At 48.0% G+C, this 16,897-nt stretch overlaps 1 long non-coding RNA gene across 1 annotated transcript; it reads right to left on the minus strand.

Annotated features, from left to right (window-relative positions):
- Positions 1-1,152: 1,152 nt before the first annotated feature.
- LOC135536882 (uncharacterized) lies at positions 1,153-11,247 on the minus strand. The gene is made up of 3 exons (XR_010455088.1): positions 11,092-11,247; positions 10,856-10,981; positions 1,153-1,213 (listed from the first exon to the last, which is right to left on the minus strand). It is a non-coding gene; the product is annotated as an uncharacterized LOC135536882 (long non-coding RNA).
- Positions 11,248-16,897: the final 5,650 nt, after the last annotated feature.

A 16,897-nucleotide genomic window follows, 5' to 3' on the forward strand; every position in this document is an offset into this window, starting at 1 on the left:
CGTCTCTCCTGGCAGACAGCGTGGAACCATGCGAGGCAGAAGAGGGACTGGGCTCTGGACAGCAGACCACCTTTACTGATCTGCTCTGGGCTCCACGTTTCATAGGTCCTCAACAAGTTCTTCTTTAGACCAGGAGGAGCCTGAGGGAGAAAGTGATCAAGGGCCTGGAGGGCATGGTCTTAGCTGGGAGGGTGGACAGGGAGGGCATGAATGTTGCTGGGAGGGTGGACAGGGAGGGCATGAATGTAGCTGGGAGGGTGGACAGGGAGGGCATGAATGTAGCTGGGAGGTGGACAGGGGAGGGCAGGAGGGCATGAATGTAGCTGAGAGGGTGGACAGGGAGGGGCATGAATGTAGCTGAGGGGTGGACAGGGATGGCATGAATGTTGCTGGGATGGACAGGGATGGCATGAATGCTGGGAGGGTGGACAGGGTGTTGCTGGGGGGTGGACCAGGGAGGGCATGAATGTAGCTGGGAGGGTGGACAGGGAGGGCATGAATGTTGCTGGGAGGGTGGACAGGGAGGGCATGAATGTAGCTGGGATGGACAGGGATGGCATGAATGAGCTGGGGGTGGACAGGGAGGGCATGAATGTAGCTGGGAGGGTGGACAGGGAGGGCATGAATGTAGCTGGGAGGGTGGACAGGGATGGCATGAATGTTGCTGGGAGGGTGGACAGGGATGGCATGAATGTTGCTGGGAGGGTGGACAGGGATGGCAGTGGGGGCTGGGATCCAGGCTTTAACCGTTAAAAGCTCATCTGAGGGCTGGAGAGACCAAGTGTGCTCCACTTCTCAACAGGGCCTGTGTGTCCCATAACAGCGGACTGTCAAACAGCACAGCGGGTATTTAAATGAAGCCCTATAGCCTGGCCGAGCTTGACTAACAGACCTCCCTTGGCTCTGCATACCTCAGCCCAATAACACGCCTGGCTAACACGCCTCAGTAACATGTCTCGAACAGCTAACACGCCTGGGGCTACAAGTTTCGCACCACACACCCAGGGCTGCATGTTTTACTCAAACACGGCTCCCAACATACCGTATTACCATGGACAGGGTGTCTGTGTGTTTCTGTGTGTCTGTACATATATAGTGTTTGTACCTCGAAGGTGATCTTGAGGCTGGACTGCAGCAGGATGAGGGGGCAGGGATGGACCTCAGCAGTGAGCCAGAGACGGAAGCCTGCCTTAGGTTGCAGAACATTCAGCTCCTACAGGAGAGATAGGGACAACCACAACCTGTACAACACAATCACCATCTACCCAATATCTGGAGGGCCAACATGCATCTAAGACTGTGTTAGAGCACCCCACAGCACATATTCACCATAAGACTCTAATAATGTTTAAGAACACCCACAACACATATTCACCATCATCATTCACCACCACATCTAATAATGTGGTTAAGAACACCCACAACACATATTCACCATCATCATTCACCATCTAATAATGTGGTTAAGAACACCCACAACACATATTCACCATCATCATTCACCACATCTAATAATGTGGTTAAGAACACCCACAACACATATTCACAATCATCATTCACCACCACATCTAATAATGATTAAGAACACCCACAACACATATTCACCATCATCATTCACCACCACATCTAATAATGTGGTTAAGAACACCCACAACACATATTCACCATCATCATTCACCACCACATCTAATAATGTGGTTAAGAGCACCCACAACACATATTCACCATCATCATTCACCACCACATCTAATAATGTGGTTAAGAACACCCACAACACATATTCACCATCATCATTCACCACCACATCTAATAATGTGGTTAAGAACATAACACATATTCACCATCATCTAACATTCACCACCACATCTAATAATGTGGTTAAATTTCTATATTGCCATCATCATTCACCACCACATCTATTAATGTGGTTAAGAACACCCACAACACATATTCACCATCATCATTCACCACACATCTAATAATGTGGTTAAGAACACCCACAACACATATTCACCATCATCATTCACCACCACATCTAATAATGTGAAACACCCACAACACATATTCACCATCATCATTCACCACATCTAATAATGTGGTTAAGGACACCCACAACACATATTCACCATCATCATTCACCACACATCTAATAATGTGGTTAAGAACACCCACAACACATATTCACAATCATCATTCACCACCACATCTAATAATGTGGTTAAATTTTCCCACAACACATATTCACCATCATCATTCACCACCACATCTAATAATGTAGTTAAGAACACCCACAACACATATTCACCATCATCATTCACCACCACATCTAATAATGTGGTTAAGAACACCCACAACACATATTCACCATCATCATTCACCACCACATCTAATAATGTGGTTAAGAACACCCACAACACATATTCACCATCATCATTCACCACCACATCTAATAATGTGGTTAAGAACACCACAACACATATTCACCATCATCATTCACCACCACGGCTAATAATGTGGTTAAGAACACCCACAACATATTCACCATCATCATTCACCACCACATCTAATAATGTGGTTAAGAACACCCACAACACATATTCACCATCATCATTCACCACCACATCTAATAATGTGGTTAAGAACACCAACACATATTCTCTCAATTCCACACTGTGTATCCGTGGGTCTGAGGCGATTCAGATTCGCTGTATTAAACCCAACAGAAGCCAATCTCTCTCTCTCTCTGAAGCCCGAGGCCTGCATTCTGATTGGGTGCTCATTCACAGGTGAACATGTGTTTTTAGCAGGGCTCAACATGACAGCACACACGCAGCCCAGGAGAAACAGAACTGGATCAAATCGGACAGGGGTCGACATGCCTCTGAGACAATGTTTCATTAGTGTGTGTGTTGTGATAGAGAGATTTCTGTGCCAAATTATGTGGATTTCTGTGCTCAAGATCAACTGTCAAGATATATTTTTCACTTCATGTTATAATGTTAAGAAAAAAAACATCTCGATTTCCAAGATGCCAAGAGGAGGGAGGGGAGAATAGGATTATTCAGAGTATAAACACACACCATACTGTACACACACACACCATACTGTACACACACACACCATACTGTACACACACACACACCGTACTGTACACACACACACCATACTGTACACACACACACACACCATACTGTACACACACACACCATACTGTACACACACACACCATACTGTACACACACACGCCATACTGTACACACGCCATTCTGTACACACACACACCGTACTGTACAAACACACACCGTACTGTACACACACCATACTGTACACACACACACCATACTGTACACACACACCATACTGTACACACACACACACCACACTGTACACACACCATACTGTACACACACACACCGTACACACACACACACACCGTACACACACACACCGTACTGTACACACACACACCACACTGTACACACACCATACTGTACACACACACACCGTACTGTACACACACACACCGTACTGTACACACACACACCGTACTGTACACACACACACACCATACTGTACACACACACACCATAATGTACACACACACACCATAATGTACACACACACACCATACTGTACACACACACACCATACTGTACATAAACACACAATACTGTACACACACACACCATACTGTACAAACACACCATACAGTACAAACACACACCATACAAAAACACACCATATTGTACAAAAACACAACGTATTGTACAAACACACACCGTACTGTACAAAAACACACCATACTGTACAAAAACACACCGCACTGTACACACACACAGACAAACCGCACTGTACACACACACACACACACACACACCATTCTGTACACATACCACACTTTACAGACACACACACCATACTGTACACACACACCACACTGTACACACACCACAGGGGTACACACACACACCACACTGTACACACACACACCACAGGAGGTACACACACAACACTGTACACACACACACACACCATACTGTACACACACACCACACTGTACACACACACCACACTGTACACACCACACTGTACACACACACACACACACACCACACTGTACATACACACACACACACACACACACCACACTGTACACACAAACACAACACTGTACACACACACACACACACCACTGTACACACACACAAAACTGTACACACACACACAACACTGTACACACACACACACACACACACACACACACACACACACACACACACACACACACACACACACACACACACACACACACACACACCACTGTACACACACACACACAAAAACTGTACACACACACAACACTGTACACACACACACAACACTGTACACACACAACACTGTACACACACAACACTGTACACACACACACACAACACTGTACACACACACACACACACAACACTGTACACACACAACACTGTACACACACTGTACACAAACACACACAACACTGTACACACACACACACACACACACTGTACACACACACACACACACACACACACAACACTGTACACAAACTGTACACACACAACACTGTACACACACTGTACACAAACACACACAACACTGTACACACACAACACTGTACACACACAACACTGTACACACACACACACACACACACACAGCCACTGTACACACACACACAACCACTGTACACACACACACAACCACTGTACACACACACACACACACAACACTGTACACACACACACACACACACACCACACTGTACACACACTGTACACACACTGTACACACACTGTACACACACTGTACACACACACACACACAACACTGTACACACACACAGCACTGTACACACACAACACTGTACACACACACACACACACAACACTGTACACACACACACACACACACTGTACACACACACACACACAACACTGTACACACACTGTACACACACAACACTGTACACACACTGTACACACACAACACTGTACACACACAACACTGTACACACACACACACACACACGAACAACACTGTACACACACACACACACACAACCTCTGTACACACACACACACAACCACTGTACACACATACACACACACACACACACACAACACTGTACACACACAACACTGTACACACACACAACACTGTACACACACAACACTGTACACACACACACACACACAACACTGTACACACACACAACACTGTACACACACACACAACACTGTACACACACACAACACTGTACACACACACACAACACTGTACACACACACACAACACTGTACACACACACACACACACACACACACACAACACTGTACACACACACACACACACACACACACACACAACACTGTACACACACACAACACTGTACACACACACAACACTGTACACACACAACACTGTACACACACACACACACAACCACTGTACACACACACACACACAACCACTGTACACACACACACACAACCACTGTACACACACACACACACACAACACTGTACACACACAACACTGTACACACACACAACACTGTACACACACACAACACTGTACACACACACAACACTGTACACACACACAACACTGTACACACACAACACTGTACACACACACACACACACACACACAACACTGTACACACACACACACACACACACACAACACTGTACACACACACACACAACACTGTACACACACACACACACACCACTGTACACACACACAACACTGTACACACACAACACTGTACACACACAACACTGTACACACACAACACTGTACACACACAACACTGTACACACACACACACACAACCACTGTACACACACACACACACAACCACTGTACACACACACACACAACCACTGTACACACACACACACACACACACAACACTGTACACACACAACACTGTACACACACACAACACTGTACACACACAGCACTGTACACAGCACAACACTGTACACACACACACACACACACAACACTGTACCACTGTACACACACAACACTGTACACACACACACAACACTGTACACACACACACACACACACACTGTACACCACTGTACACACACAACACTGTACACACACACAACACTGTACACACACACACACACTGTACACACACACACAACACTGTACACACACACACAACACTGTACACACACACAACACTGTACACACACACACAACACTGTACACAACACTGTACACACACAACACTGTACACACAACACTGTACACACAACACTGTACACACAACACACATACCACAGGGGGTACATACACACACCATACTGTACACACATACCATACTGTACACACACACTATGCTGTACACACACACACACACAATGCTGTACACACACACACACAGCCACTGTATACATACACACAACCACTGGCCTTCACATTACTGTACACACACACAACACTGTACACACACACAACACTGTACACACACAACACTGTACACACACAACACTGTACACACAGCACTGTACACACACAACACTGTACACGCAACACTGTACACACAACACTGTACACAACACTGTACACACACCAACCCACTGTACACATAACACTCACACACACACACACACACAACACTGTACACACACACACACAACACTGTACACACACACACAACACTGTACACACAACACACAGCACTGCACACCACAACACTGTACACACACAACACTGTACAGACAACACTGTACACACAACACTGTACACACACACACACACACACACACACACACACACACACACACACACACACACACACACACACACACACACACACACACACACACACACACACATACCACAGGGGGACATACACACACCATACTGTACACACATACCATACTGTACACACACACTATACTGTACACACACACACACCATACTGTATACACACACAGTTCTCTCTCAGTTCCCCCGCCCCTGATCTGCAAATCTGCTATGTGTGTTTGATGTAGATTTGAGACAATACTATGTTAGACTGGGGTTAGATTTGAGGATCTACTGTGGCCAGGATTAGACTGGGGTTAGACTGGAGGATCCACTGTGACCAGGGTTAGACTGGGGTTAGACTGGAGGATCTACTGTGGCCAGGATTAGACTGGGGTTAGACTGGAGGATCCACTGTGACCAGGATTAGACTGGGGTTAGATTTGAGAATCTACTGTGGCCAGGATTAGACTGGGGTTAGACTGGAGGATCTACTGTGACCAGGATTAGACTGGGGTTAGACTGGAGGATCTACTGTGACCAGGGTTAGACTGGGGTTAGACTGGGGTTAGATCTACTGTGACCAGGGTTAGACTGGGGTTAGACTGGAGGATCCACTGTGACCAGGGTTAGACTGGGGTTAGACTGGAGGATCTACCGTGACCAGGATGAGACTGGGGTTAGACTGGAGGATCTACTGTGACCAGGGTTAGACTGGGGTTAGACTGGGGTTAGATTGGAGGATCCACTGTGACCAGGGTTAGATTGGAGGATATACCGTGACCAGGATGAGACTGGGGTTAGATTGAATATCTTTGATGAAACACACACACACCTGACGCATGAACTGGTAGTCTAAATTCTAGTCTGGCTGGATCGTCTCTCTAATGTATGCAACTCAGTGGGGCAAGCATTTAGTCAGCCACCAATTGTGCAAGTTCTCCGCAAAAATATGAGCTTGTAATTGCCCAGCAACAGCCCCAAGCATCACTGCTCTGAGGAAGTCTGCATGGAGGAATGGGCAAAATACCAGCAACAGTGTGTGAAAACCTTGTGAAGACTTACAGAAAATGTTTGACCTCTGTTATATACCCTTTGTTGGCAATGACAAAGTATTGAGATAAACTTTTGTTATTGACCAAATACTAATTTTCCACCATAATTTACAAATAAATTCATTAAAAATCCTACAACGCGATTTTTTTTTCTCATTTTGTCTGTCATAGTTGAAGTGTACCCATGATGAAAATTACAGGCCTCTCTCATCTTTTTAAGTGGGAGAACTTGCACAATTGGTGGCTGACTAAATACTTTTTTTTGCCCCACTGTATCTGAGCAGAGAGGAGAATGTGGATAGATTTCACAGGAGACAAACAGCATCTCTCTCGTCTCTCCATCCTCTCAACCTCTCACTCTCTTCCCCCCTCCTCAGTGTGTTCCTTTCCTGGCTAATAAGCCCCGCTGGTGAAACACACAGAGGGGAGGAACAAAAGATAAGAGCTAAATGAGTGCAAAGAGAGAGAGATGAGAGAAGAGAGAGGGATAGAGAAGAAAGAGAGAGACAGAGAGAGCGTGAGAGAGAGGCAGATCATTATTTAAATATGGACCACAGCTCATGCTGCTATGATTTACAAGTAAATGACCAGTCACTCTGATATTGTATTACGTTGGGAATGTCAGAAGCATGTGATAGTTAGGGAGGAGGAGGGGTCCACAATAAACGTGTCAAACTGCTGCAGTGCAGAGAGAGAATAGAAGAGGAGAGAACCTCCTGCCAGCATCAATTAAACTCAGAGAGCACTAACCATCCTCCTCTACTCACTCACTCACTCATCCCTGAAGCACCAATGGATGTAGAGAGGAGGGAGGGGAGGTTGGAGAAAAAAATATGGGGAGAGAGGAACAAATAGGAGAAAAGATGAGGATGAAGAGGTGGCTGGTGGAAACAAAAAGGAGGGTCTCTCTTCGTCTCTGCTAGATCTGTCTTCCCTCCATGGTTGCTTTTCACCTGCCTCCTCTGACTGACTGCATCTCACTTCATTCATCCTATCATTCTATCACCTTTTCATTTCAAGCTCCTTTGCAGTGGCCACCCTCCACCTCAACACCTCCCCCTGCCTGTTGTCAGTGGTTACTGGGTAGACAGAGACCAACTGCACACCTAGAGTCCAGTAATGACAATCCAGAGAAAGAGAGGGAGGTGGGAGAAAGGAAAGAGACAGAGAGAGAGAGAGAGAGAGAGAGGAAGGTGGGAGAGAGGAAAGAGACAGACAGACAGACAGAGAGAGAGAGAGAGAGGGAGGGAGAGAGAGGACAGAGAGAGAGAGAGAGAGAGAGAGAGAGGGAGGTGGGAGAGAGGAAAGAGACAGAGAGAGAGAGAGAGAGAGAGAGAGAGAGAGAGAGAGAGAGAGAGAGAGAGAGGCAGAGACCAACTGCACACCTAGAGTCCAGTAATGACAATCCAGAGAAAGAGAGGGAGGTGGGAGAGAGGAAAGAGACAGAGAGAGAGAGAGAGAGAGAGAGAGAGACAGAGAGAGAGAGAGAGAGAGGAAGGTGGGAGAGAGGAAAGAGACAGAGAAAGACAGAGAGAGAGAGAGAGAGAGAGAGAGAGAGAGGAAGGTGGGAGAGAGGAAAGAGACAGAGAGAGACAGAGAGAGAGAGAGAGAGAGAGAGAGAGAGGAAGGTGGGAGAGAGGAAAGAGACAGAGAGAGAGAGAGAGAGAGAGGTGGGAGGGAGAGAGGAAAGAGACAGACAGAGAGAGAGAGAGAGAGAGAGAGAGAGAGGCAGAGACCAACTGCACACCTAGAGTCCAGTAATGACAATCCAGAGAAAGAGAGGGAGGTGGGAGAGAGGAAAGAGACAGAGAGAGAGAGAGAGAGAGAGAGAGAGAGAGGGAGGTGGGAGAGAGGAAAGAGACAGAGAGAGAGAGACAGAGACAGAGACCAACTGCACACCTAGAGTCCAGTAATGACAATCCAGAGAAAGAGAGGGAGGAGGGAGAGAGGAAAGAGAGAGAGAGAGAGAGAGGGAGGTGGGAGAGAGGAAAGAGACAGAGAGAGAGACAGAGAGAGGGAGGTGGGAGAGAGGGAAAGAGACAGAGAGAGAGAGGAAGGTGGGAGAGAGGAAAGAGACAGAGAGAGGGGAGGTGGGAGAGAGGAAGAGAGAGAGAGAGAGAGAGAGGGAGGTGGGAGAGAGGAGAGAGAGAGAGGGAGGGAGGGAGTTGGGAGAGAGGAAAGAGACAGAGAGAGACTGGTTGAGAGAGAGAGACTGGTTGATAGAGACTAGTTGATAGAGACTGGTTGAGAGAGACTGGTTGAGAGAGACTGGTTGAGAGAGACTGGTTGAGAGAGACTGGTTGAGAGAGAGAGAGAGAGAGAGAGAGAGAGAGACTGGTTGAGAGAGAGAGACAGGGCAGACCACATCCCCAGGGAACACATACACACTGACCAATGGGAGAAGAACGTCACTAAAGTGTGTATTTTTACATATATAAGCGAATTTTTTTAAAGAAAAGGAAAATGATTGAGGATGGCTGTGATGACAGACAGACTATTATCATTGTGTTTACTTGATAGCTACCTACACAGATGGCTAGTACAAAGTGTCTGTCCACATCCCCAGGGAACACATACACACTGTCTGTCTATGATGTATGAATCACAGCCATCCTCATTAGGGAGGGTGGGTGGGTGGGTGGGTGGGTGGGTGGGTGGGTGGGTGGGTGGGTGGGTAGACAGACAGACAGACAGACCGATCGATGAACCCTGATGAGGATGGCTGTGATTCATCGATCGATCGACAGACAGACAGACAGACAGACAGACAGACAGACAGACAGACAGACAGACAGACAGACAGACAGACAGACAGATCGATGGATGAACCCTGATGAGGATGGCTGTGATGACAGACAGACAGACCGATCGATGAATCACAGCCAGTCTGTCTGTCTGTTTGCCTGTCTATGACCACAGCACTGGGGATCTAATGACACATGCAGTGTCATGCTGTGTCCACATGATCCCAGAGCTCAACATAAACACACACACACCTTCTCTAGCAGGGGCAGCCACGCAGTCACCAGGTGAAGGTTTTTAAGGCAGAGCCAGCCTCCGCTGTGGGAACACTCTCTCAGAGTGGCTAAGGCCACATCAGCCTGGCCCTGGCCCATTGCCACCTGGGGAGAGGGTACATGTTAAAACATAGGTAACCTCATCCACTAGTGTGGTGAACTACTCTATTGGTTATATTGTTGCATAGCCACAGGTAAGGTGTGTGTGTGTGTACCTCGTGGTAGTTGTCCCGTCCTACAGTCTCTGAGGCCAGCTCCAGTAGCTCCTGGGAGGGATCTGCTCCAGGGGAGATGATGATGAGGACAGGTTCAATCTCCAGAGTCTCACTGTACAACCTCCTCAGGTTCAGAGGAGGAGGAGACAACTCCCTCATACCTGGAGACAGAGAGACAGAGAGAGGGGAGAGAGAGAGAGGGGGAGAGAGAGAGGGGGAGAGAGAGACAGAGAGGGGAGAGAGAGAGACAGAGAGAGGGGGAGAGAGAGACAGAGAGAGGGAGAGAGAGACAGAGAGAGAGACAGAGAGAGAGAGAGGGGGAGAGAGGAGACAGAGAGAGACAAGAGAGGGGGAGAGAGACAGAGAGAGGGGGAGAGAGACAGAGAGACAGAGACAGAGAGAGGAGGGAGCGAGAGTGAGACAGAGACAGAGAGAGGGGGAGAGAGACAGAGACAGAGAGAGGGGGAGAGAGAGACAGAGAGAGAGAGAGGGGGAGAGAGAGACAGAGAGAGGGAGGAGAGAGACAGAGAGAGGGGGAGAGAGACAGAGAGGGGGAGAGAGACAGAGAGACAGAGACAGAGAGAGGAGGGAGAGAGAGTGAGACAGAGACAGAGAGAGGGGGAGAGAGACAGAGACAGAGAGAGGGGGAGAGAGAGACAGAGAGGGGGAGAGAGCGAGACAGAGAGAGGGGGAAGAGAGAGAGCGAGACAGAGAGAGAGGGGGAAGAGAGAGCGAGACAGAGAGAGGGGGGAGAGAGAGGGGGAGAGAGAGCGAGACAGAGACAGAGAGAGGGGGAAGAGAGTGAGAGAGAGACAGAGAGGGGGAGAGAGAGACAGCGAGACATAGAGGGGGAGAGAGAGACAGCGAGAGGGGAGAGAGACAGAGACAGAGAGAGGGGGAGAGAAAGAGAGACAGAGAGAGAGAGACAGAGAGACACCGAGAGAGAAACAGAGAGAGGGGAGAGAGAGACAGAGAGGGGGGAGAGAGCGAGACAGAGAGAGAGGGGAAGAGAGAGCGAGACAGAGAGAGGGGAGAGAGAGGGGAGAGAGAGCGAGACAGAGAGAGGGGGAGAGAGAGCGAGACAGAGACAGAGAGAGGGGGAAGAGACCGAGACAGAGAGAGAGCAAGAGAGAGACAGAGAGAGGGGAGAGAGAGTGAGAGAGACAGAGAGAGGGGGAGAGAGAGTGAGAGAGACAGAGAGGGGGAGAGAGAGACAGCGAGACAGAGGGGGAGAGAGAGACAGCGAGAGGGGGGAGAGAGAGACAAGGAGAGGATGGGAGAGAGAGCGAGAGAGAGGGGAGAGAGACAGAGAGAGGGGGAGAGAGTAAGAGCGACAGAGAGGGGGAAGAGACCGAGACAGAGAGAGAGCAAGAGAGAGACAGAGAGAGGGGGGGAGAGAGAGTGAGAGAGACAGAGAGGGGGGAGAGAGAGACAGCGAGACATAGAGGGGGGAGAGAGAGACAGCGAGAGGGGGGAGAGAGAGACAGAGAGAGGATGGGGAGAGAGTAAGAGCGACAGAGAGAGAGACAGAGAGAGGGGGGAGAGACAAGAGAGCTATTGTTCTGTTTGTCTGCTTTTTCTATCAAAACAGGGAGCAACATGTTCTGTCCTCTCAGCAGCCCTTACATTGTGTTTATGTAACCGTTATTTAACTAGGCAAGTCAGTTAAGAACAAATTCTTATTTACAAAGATGATCTACCAACAGGCCTCCTGTGGGGACGGAATAAACATATAATATAGGACAAAACATACATGATGAGACACCACAACACTACATAAACAGAGACCTAAGACAACACAGCATGGCAGCAACACATGAAAACGCAACATGGTCGTAGAACAACATGGTAGCAGCGCAACATGTCAGCAGCGCAACATGGTAACGGCGCAACATGGTAGCGGCGCAACATGGTAGCGGCGCAACATGGTAGCGGCACAACATGGTAGCAGCAAAACATGGTAGCAGCACAACATGTCAGCAGCACAACATGGTAGCAGCACAACGTGTCAGCAGCATACCGCGCCAGCATACAACGTCAGGCGTTACCAAAGAGCAGCAACGTGCCAGCAGCATAAACAGCACCACGCCAGCAGCCAACGCAGCATAACCTGTCACCTGCACAACGCCAGCAGCACAACGTGTCAGGGCACCAACGTGTGACAGCACAACGCCACAACGTCAGTAGCATACGTACCGTCAGCAGCATAAACGAGCCAGGCACAACGTGTCACCACAACGTCCCAGGCAGCACAACGTAATAGCACCATACTGCGCCAGCATAACGCGCCAGCATAACGTGCAAGCCAGTAGCATATCGCGTCAGCAGCACAACGTGTCAGCAGCATAACGTAATAGCAGCACAAATGCGCCCCAAGGCGCATCTCTGTCAGCATAACGCAAATAGCAGCGCATCTTGTCAGCAGCAGACAACGCAACAGTTAATACACGCCAGCAGCACAAACGCGCCAGCAGCATACTGCGTCAGCAGCACAACGCGCCAGCAGCACACTGCGTCAGGGGCAGCATAACGTCAGCAGCATACTGTGCCAGCAGCATAACAAAAATAGCAGCATACTGGGTGTCCGGTAGCATGAACCGTGCCAGGGGCAGCATATCAGGCCAGCATAAACGTGCCAGCAGCATATCAGGCCCAGCATAAACGTGCCAGCAGTATTACCAGTCAGCAGCACAGTGTCAGCAGCACAACATGGTAGCAGCACAACGTAGCAGCACAACGTGACAGCAGTACAACATGGTAGCAGCACAACGTGACAGCAGCACAACATGGTAGCAGCACAACATGGTAGCAGCACAACATGGTAGCAGCAAAACATGGTAGCAGCAAAACATGTCAGCAGCACAACATGTCAGCAGCACAACATGGTAGCAGCACAACATGTAAGCAGCACAACATGGTAGCAGCACATGTCAGCAGCACAACATGGTAGCAGCACAACATGTAAGCAGCACAACATGGTAGCAGCACAACATGGTAGCAGCACAACATGGTAGCAGCACAACATGGTAGCAGAAAAACATGGTAGCAGCACAACATGGTAGCAGCACAACATGTTAACAACACAACATGGTATCAACACAACATGGTAGCGGCACAAAACATGGCACAAACATTATTGGGCACAGACAACAGCACAAAGAGCAGGAAGGTAGAGACAACATCACACGAAGCAGCCATGAGTCTTTCAATGAAGAGATGGAGATAAAACTGTCCAGTTTGAGTGTTTGTTGCAGCTCGTTCCTGTCGCTACCTGCAGCAAACTGAAAAGAGGAGCGACCGGGGATGTGTGTGCTTTGGGGACCTTTAACAGAATGTGACTGGCAGAACGGGTGTTGTATGTGGAGGATGAGGGCTGCAGTAGATATCTCAGATAGGCGGGACTGAGGCCTAACAGGCTTTTATAAATAAATAAGATCTGACCAAAGATCCAATTGTGCATCCAGGAGCTTTTTCAAAAACACAGTATAGACAAATCACCCTGAGGGTTATAGAGGAACAAAGGACACAATGATGAGACTGCACAGCATCCTCTCTCCTCCTCTGCTCTCCCTCCCTCTCTCTTTTCTCTCATCTCTCCTCAGCACCGTAGGCGTGTGGTCTCCTGCAGACAGTCATTTGGACTGTGAATACACACTGTGACTCAGAGATGATTATCCAACCGGTCCACGCTGTGAGTCTCTGTGTGTGTGTGTGTGTGTGTGTTCTGTACCACATGTAGATGAATGTTCTGACAGTAACGTCAGAGTCTGCTCCGGTCTATCAGACATTTCCATGGTGATAAGTGAGTGGTTCTGGGTACAAGTATAAATGAGCTCTAATATGTAGACTCACTGATTGGTTATCTCATCAACACACACACGCACAGAGCAAGAATACCTGAGTTATACACACACCCCACATTCTACTGTCTGCCCCACATACACACCCCCACGTAAAGTCTTGCCCATTCACACATACACAATCCATGTCTCAATTGTCTCAAGGCTTAAAAATCCTTCTTTAACCCGTCTCCTTCCCTTCATTTACACTGATTGATGTGGATTTAACAAGTAACATCAATAAGGGATCATAGCTTTCACCTGGATTCACCTGGTCAGTCTGTCATGGAAAGAGCATGAACACTCAGTGTACATGTAGACACATAAACGCACACACACAGAGAGAGAGCAGAACAAAACTCTTTCATTTATATTCTGATCGTACACACACACCACACACACACACACACACACACACACGAGCTTCGGCCATGGCTAGAACGCCTTCCAGCGACCTTTTCCTGCATTGCCATGGCAACGCTAAGAGAAACATCCCTCTGACTTGACACATTGGTATGCCACACACATGCAAACGAGCACACCCAAACACGTAGCACCTACACCACATCATTCCACAATGGAAGAGTGTCTGATCAACATTCAGACTGGCAAAAAGGACACACACACTCTCTCTCTGCATGCTGGGCACGGGCACTACATAAAATACCTGGGTCTGTGTGGATGTGTTCCTCTGAGACATTCTGTGTGTGTTCTGTCTTTACTCAGTGGACTCCCTGGCCATTCACTGACTGATTGATCAATTAAGTAAAAAGGTTTTTAAGGTTCAGAAGCAAAACATCTAACACAGTAGACCTGAAGGACTGGAGTTGTGTAACCCTACAATGTGTCTTCACCTGTGTGTGTGTGTGTGTGTGTGTGTGTGTGTGTGTGTGTGTGTGTGTGTGTGTGTGTGTGTGTGTGTGTGTGTGTGTGTGTGTGTAATGTGTGTGTGTGTGTGTAATGTGTGTGTGTGTGTGTGTGCGTAATGTGTGTAATGTGTGTAATAGAGGTCCCGTTCCCAAAATGGCCCGGGGCTTTTATCCCAGATCCTACAAACGGGTAGGACAACCAGACCCAGCCCCATGTTGACCTGGTCGGGTCCAGACCCGATCTGATCCGAGTGAGGGAAACAGCAGATAATACAATTTAGTAGCGACATTATTGACTGAAGCTGTTAACGCACTGAAGGTGAGAGGAACAGGGCTTGTAGCAGGTGGAGGGAAGGGCCTGCTGTGTGTTTCTGACTGTGTGGCGTGAGGAGACAGAGAGAGCCAGCAGCAACCAAGCCGATTCGCACTAGTTCTAACTTCTGGCTCAAAAGCTAGGTTATTATTCATCCAATCATATTACATAGTACCTGTTTTGACTGCATCAAACTGAGAAGAGAAGCTAGTTAAGCTTGCTTGCTAGCTAGGCTGGGTTGACTAATCAAACCGAGAAGAGAAGCTAGTTAAGCTTGCTTGCTAGCTACCTGGGTTGACTAATCAAAACGAGAACAGAAGCTAGTTAAGCTTGCTTGCTAGCTAGCTGGGTTGACTAATCAAACCGAGAAGAGAAGCTAGTTAAGCTTGCTTGCTAGCTAGCTGGGTTGACTAATCAAAACGAGAACAGAAGCTAGTTAAGCTTGCTTGCTAGCTAGCTGGGTTGACTAATCAAAACGAAAACAGAAGCTAGTTAAAGCTTGCTTGCTAGCTAGCTGGGTTGACTAATCAAACCGAGAAGAGAAGCTAGTTAAGCTTGCTTGCTAGCTAGCTGGGTTGACTAATCAAAACGAGAACAGAAGCTAGTTAAGCTTGCTTGCTAGCTACCTGGGTTGACTAATCAAAACGAAAACAGAAGCTAGTTAAGCTTGCTTGCTAGCTAGCTGGGTTGACTAATCAAACCGAGAAGAGAAGCTAGTTAAGCTTGCTTGCTAGCTAGCTGGGTTGACTAATCAAACCGAGAAGAGAAGCTAGTTAAGCTTGCTT

The sequence above is a fragment of the Oncorhynchus masou genome, unplaced genomic scaffold, assembly GCF_036934945.1.
Source record: "Oncorhynchus masou masou isolate Uvic2021 unplaced genomic scaffold, UVic_Omas_1.1 unplaced_scaffold_6741, whole genome shotgun sequence".
In the NCBI taxonomy this organism is placed as follows: Eukaryota; Metazoa; Chordata; class Actinopteri; order Salmoniformes; family Salmonidae; genus Oncorhynchus; species Oncorhynchus masou.